The following is a 6,718-nucleotide window of genomic DNA, read 5'->3' on the forward strand; positions in this document are numbered from 1 at the left end:
CATGCAAATTCCACATACACAGTGGCCCTGGCTGGGAAGTATAATAATTTTCTTTTCTCATCACTGTTGAAACACTGTTGAAAGAAATGTTATTCAAGGATCTGCTATGGAAAAGCTTCTGAGTCTGAAATTTCACATTCTTTTTAAAAATGCTAAAATCATTCATTGAAATAATGATGGGGAATTTTATAATAAATGGATCAGGTTGGCAACACTTAAACCCACTAATCAATCTTAACATCATTAAAAGTAAGACTCCCAGATATGCCCCTCCTGTCATAACACAATAGGAATACATAGCACTACCTATGAAGTATTCTAGGCCAAAAAAAAAAAAAAACTTAAAAACCTAAATTTAATCGAGCCTCTAGATCTAACTACCAGTTAAAAGGTGGGGTAGAGAAATCTGTTAAACAATATAAAAGGATAAAATTAACAGAATTCAGAATGTGGGAAACTCTATAGGAAATACACTTCCCAAAAGAATCATTATCTCAAAGACTTAGACTTTTTTTAATAAAAATAAGTTAGTCAAGGTATCCTCCTGCTTCAACCTCCCAAGTAGCTGGGACAAATGTGCACCACCACTTCTGCCCAGAACTGTAAGAGATGAGACTTTCATGGAAGACTGTATAACACAATATGAATCTCTAAGAGACTAAATCCAGCAGCCACTTTTCACCTTAGTAATATTTCTCCCCAAAATAAATCTATATGAAGTATTTCACCAAGGATTCAATGATAAGTATTTTAAAATACACTTTCCCAACAGGGCACAATGGCTTATGTTTGTAATCCCAGTACTTTGGGAGGCAGAGGTGGGAGGATCACTTGAGCTGAGGAGCCTGGGCAACATAGAGAGACCCCCATTACTACAAAAATAAAAATAAATAAGCCAGAAGTGGTGGCACGCATTTGTCCCAGCTACTCGGGAGGCTGAAGCAGGAGGATCCCTTGAGCCCAGGAGTTGCAGTGAACTATGATTGTGCCACTGCACTCCAGCCTGTGTAACAGTGAGACCCTGTGTCAAAAAAAAAAACAAAACCAAAACACTTTCCAAAACAATCATTTTCTCAAAGACTTACACTTTTTTTTTAAATAAAAATAAGTTACTGATCCATTAACCCAAGCAATTCACATGTTTAGCACAAATTGAAACTGTCATGTAAACTTTTTAAATGAATGGGAATAAATATGTAACTGAAACATCAGGATAGGTGAAATATTTTCACAAAAACTGCAAAGTTTTGGAGCACACAAAGGCAAGTTTACGTTAGGTGTTGGTTAAGTATCTAAATTTGTTTTTATTTTTATTTATTTATTTCTAAGACGGAGTTTCACTCTTATTGCCTAGGCTGGAGAGCAATCACGCCATCTTGGCTCACTGCAACCTCCGCCTCCTGGGTTCAAGCGATTCTCCTGCAAATAGCTGGGATTACAGGCATGTGTATTTTTTTTAATAGAGTTGGGGCTTCACCATGTTTGCCAGGCTGGTCTCAAACTCCTGGCCTCAGGTGACCTGCCTGCCTTGACCTCCCAAAATGTTGGGATTACAGGGGTGAGCCACTGCACCAGCTTTAAATTTGTATTTTAGCTGTCATTATAGCTAACTCATATATGTGGTTATAAGCCAGCCACAACTCCTATAGGCCATCCCTTCTTAGTGCAGAATTTAATAAGTTCAATTTTACTTTAAATGGCATAAAATAGATATAAAACACTTCAGAAAGTCAAAAGAACTGTAACCACCCAATGGGTTCTCCTTGCCTGCTGCCTAGACGGCGCCACTTTATCAAGACAGGGGAATTGCAATGGAGAAAGAGTAATTCACGCAGAGCCGGCTGTGCAGAAGACTGGAGATTATTACTCAAATCAGTCTCCCCAAGCATTCAGGGATTGGCGTTTTTAAAGATAATTTGATGGGTAGGGGCTTGGGAAGTGGGGAGTGCTGGTTGGTCAGGTTGGAGATGGAATAATTGTGGGTGGAAGTGAGGTTTTCTTGCTGTCTTCTGCTCCTGGGTGGGATGGCAGAACTGGTTGAGCCAGATTATTGGTCTGGGTGGTGTCAGCTGATCCATCAAGGGCAGGATCTGCAAAATATCTCAAGCACTGATTTTAGGTTTTACATTAGTGATGTTATCCCCAGGCTGCATGACCCCTAAATTGTAATTTCTAATCTTGTAGCTAACTTGTTAGTCCTGAAAAGACAGACTGGTCCCCAGGCAAGAAGGGGGTTTTTCAGGATAAAGGTATTTTAAATTTTGTTTCAGAGTCAAACCAGGAACTGAACTCCTTCCCAAAGTTAGTTTGGCTTACACCCAGGAATGAACAAAGACAGCTTAAAGGTTAGAAGCAAGATGGGAGTTGATTAGGTCAGATTTCTTTCACTGTCATAATTTCCTAAGTTATAATTTTGCAAAGGCGGTTTCAGTACTGTGAAATTTCAGCTGATAGCCTATATATAATCAGTATTTCCAAGATGAAAAACCTCTGAAGAATTGCTAATGGCATCTGTTACACTGGCAATTGATTAAAAGATTTATTATACTGAAGCCCATAAAATCAGCAGAGGGTGATTGAAAAAGTACTTGCATTTCACAAATGAGAATCAGAGGACTAGACACACCTAGAGGTAAATTACAACAACCCTCCCAGCCCATTGCCCCAGGATGCTTGCAAGATGTTGCTGCTGTTCTACTTAGTCTCTACTATTACAGTTATTTATTGTTCAGTCTTTTAGACTGTAAATAGTGTTTCTTTAGAAGCAGAAACACAAAGGGTACTTGTACACTGATCTTCTGTCTCAGAAGAAATACCTTACAACATTTTATAATTTATCATGATGTAAAAAAATAATATTGGAACACAGACATTAAACTACTATTATACATCATCAGGATTTTGTAAGGATTCTTACATTACTTCTCCTTATAAACACAAGGTAATGTTGGCATCAAAAATTGGCGATCAAAGTAATAAGGCCATGGCAGACTGTCAAAAAGAATTACAGACTCAAATGCAACAGCCTAGTGATGATGACATTGATTTTTCTCAACTTGTTTAACAGGTTTGACAGCTTCCTTCTTGTCTACTTGTCCAGACAAGTGACTCATTGATGGCCGGAATTCTAAGAAGTCTGTATATCTATGTCTTTCCATTTCTATTCCTCCCCACATCTGGTCTTTTTCTGTGAGAGTAACTGATTAACACATTGGATTTTAAAACACACTTAACCTAACTCATAATTAAAGAAATATACATTAAAACAGCCATTGGCACATTTGTTGGTTTATTTAATCTATTAGTCTGGCAAAGATTTTAAAAAGATTGATAATGCTCAGCACTGGCAATAATCTGGGGAAAATAGATGTTCTCATATACTCTTGCAGGGAGAACAGATGAGTTCAATCTTATTTGGAGAGCAGTTCGGCAACATCTATCAAAATGTTTCACATGGGCCGGGCACCGTGGCTCACCCCTGTAATCCCCACACTTTTTGGGACACTGAGGCAGGTAGATCATCTGAGGTCAGGAGATTGAGACCGGCCTGGTCAATATGGTGAAAACCTGTCTCTACTAAAAATACAAAAATTAGCTGAGCACAGTGGTGTGCATCTGTAGTCCCAGCTACTCAGGAGGCTGAGGCAGGAGAATTGCTTAAACTCGGGAGGCAGAGGTGCAGTGAGCCGAGATCATACCACTGTACTCCAGCCTGGGTAACAGAGAGAGACTCTGTCTTAAAAAAAAAAAAAAAAATTTTACATGTACATACCCTTAAAGATAGCCTTTCCACTTTTAAGAATTTCTTCCTATATTGCCAATATGTTTGCACCAACTGCAATTTGGAAAAGTTGGAAACACACTAAATGTTCATCATTAGGGGATTATGCAGTGAAATACTCTGTTGTTATTACAAAGAATGAAATATAGCTGTATGTTAGGACATGTGTAGCTGCCCATTTTACATTGTTTATAGAATAAAGCAAAAAGCACAACAGTGATAGCTCTGGAATTTCATATAGGAAAGGGTTACAGGTGAAATCTCCTTGGAAGCTAGGGCTCTGAAACGTCTCCAAAGCTTGCATTTGAATAGCAAACACGGTTTTCACTTAGCTGCTTACACAGCATATTTGTGGCTTTATCTTAGATTCTGTGTTTATTTGTGGTTGTTTAGGAGGGTTAAAGAGATAAGAGGGTGTAAATAAAGCTCTGCACACGTATCAAGACACCACCCGATCCTGATACTGCAGAACAACACAATCTTTTTTATTTCTTCTTTTTATTGAGGAATAATTGACACACAATGAAGTGCACAAACCTATGTGTTCAGTTCAGTGTGTTTTCTGAGCCATTCTATATTTCTATATTTATTTTTTTAAAAAGCCTACTCTGAAGGAACAGAATGGGAGTTGTAGGTGGGGAAAAAAGGTAATACACAAGCAATAGCTTGAATCTTAAAAGTATAATTTGCATGATTAACCCATAATAAAAAGAGAAATTTTAATAGTTTCTGGACTGATAAGATTGCCAAATACATACATAGTAATGGGATCTTCTTTATGTAGAACTGAAACAGCCATATAAACAGATTTAAACTAACGTGTTAGTAGGTCTGCCACCGTAGAAAAAAAAACAACTATACATTTAAAAAATCCCAGCCACAAGAGGTTAATCAGAATCTTCACTTAGTAAAAGAATGCAGTTCAATGATTTTTTGACTCACTCTCTCTTTGCGCGTGTGTATGTACACACACACACACACACACACTCTCAGGTAACCACCTAAGTACTTAAGATCAAGAATATTTCCATTACTTCTACCCTTTCCTCAAAATTCACCCACAAATAATAGTTTTTCATATAAATGGAATCATACTGTATACATCTTTTTAAACTGGCTTCTTTTACTTAGTTTTATGTTTTTGAGATTCACCCACATCGTTTACACCAGGTTGTTCCTTTTTATTGCTGAGTATTGCTACACCGCGCAAATAGACTGAATTTGTTCAGTACATTCTCTTGTTAATGGACATTTGAGTTATTTTCAGTTTGGACACTGTTATAAGATTGCTATGAACATTCCTGTTGAAATCTTTTGTGGGTGTATGTTTTCGTTTCTCTTTGGGTACATAAATACCTAATGAGTAAAATTCCTGGTCATATGATAGGTATATGTTTAACTTTATTAAAAAACTGCCTTAGAGTTCTCCAAAGAGAGTACCACTCCCAAAAGCAATGTATGAAAGTTCCTTTTGCTCCATATCTTCACGAACATTTGGTATTGTCAACCCTTTATGTGCCAGCCATTTAAATGAATATGAAACAGTATCTCACTGTGGTATTAATTTGCATTTCCCTCATGCCTAATAATACTAGCACCTTTTTTGTGTGCTTGTTAGCTGTTGGTATACCCTTTGTGAAGTGTCTGTTCAAATATCTTGCATACTTTTCCATTGGGGTGTTTGTATTTTTATTGTTGATTTCTAACATTCCTTTACATATTCTCGATATGAGGCCTTTGTCAAATATCTGTATCATGAATATTTGTTATTAGTCTCTGGCTTGTCTTTTTTTGTTGTTGTTTTTTTGAGACTGAGTTTTGCTCTCGTTGCCCAGGCTGGAGTGCAATGGCAGGATCTCAGCTCACCACAACCTCCACCTCCCAGGTTCAAGTGATTCTCCTGCCTCAGCCTCCTGAGTAGCTGAGATTACAGGCATTCACCACCACGCCCCACTAATTTTGTATTTTTAGTAGAGACGGGGTTTCTCCATGTTGGTCAGGCTGGTCTCAATCTCCCATTTTCAGGTGATCCACCTGCCTTGCCCTCCCAGGTGCTGGGATTATAGGCGTGAGCCACCTCGCACAGCTGGAATTTTGCTCTTGTTGCCCAGGCTGGAGTGCAATGGCATCATCCCAGCTCACTGCAACCTCCGCCTCCTGGATTCAAGCAAGTCTCCTGCCTTAGCTTCCCAAGTAACTGGGATTACAGGCATGTGCCACCATGCCCGGTTAATTTTTTGTATTTTTTAATAGAGATGGGGTTTCATTATGTTTGCCAGGCTGGTCTCGAACTCCTGGGCTCAGGTAATCCACCCACCTCAGCTTCCCAAAGTGCTGGGATTACAGGTGTGAACTACTGTGCCCAGCCTCAAAGGTTCTTTGTTTCATCCTTGGAATACAGAACACAAAAGTCCATCTCCATCTTCTCTACTGAGAGCTGTTCATCCTTTGGACTGCCCTATGAACAGGATTTAACCAGGCTGGTTCTCACTTGAGCATATCTACTATGTAGCTTATAAGGAATACTTGTTGCCTGAATTAATTCTGGCAGAGCACACTGATCATTCTCTTTGCTCTACCATCATACCATTTATGATCAGAGCCAATCATAGTTTCTTATCCATTAGGTTTCTCAAGTGTGAATAAATAACAGCCTATCTGCAGCCCACCTGTGGATTTCTCTAAATAAATCATCACAAAAATCCCCTGCACACCTCTCCTCTCTCAAACATTTAATATCCTCAGGGTAGATGATGGTTGTTGGTCATCCAGTGTTTCAATTCTTATAAAGAGGTTGATCTCACAATTAGTTACAATATATGATTCCTATTGTTTCCTGGTGCCTTATTCAAAACTTTCAATTTCACGTAATGGAATATCTTTATAAATTCAGGACAAGGAAAGACTTCTTAAACAAGATACAAAATCATCATACAC

Source organism: Aotus nancymaae, unplaced genomic scaffold (genome assembly GCF_030222135.1).
Source record: "Aotus nancymaae isolate 86718 unplaced genomic scaffold, 86718_ANA_hifiasm-v0.15.2.pri h1tg000014l, whole genome shotgun sequence".
Lineage (NCBI taxonomy): Eukaryota > Metazoa > Chordata > Mammalia > Primates > Aotidae > Aotus > Aotus nancymaae.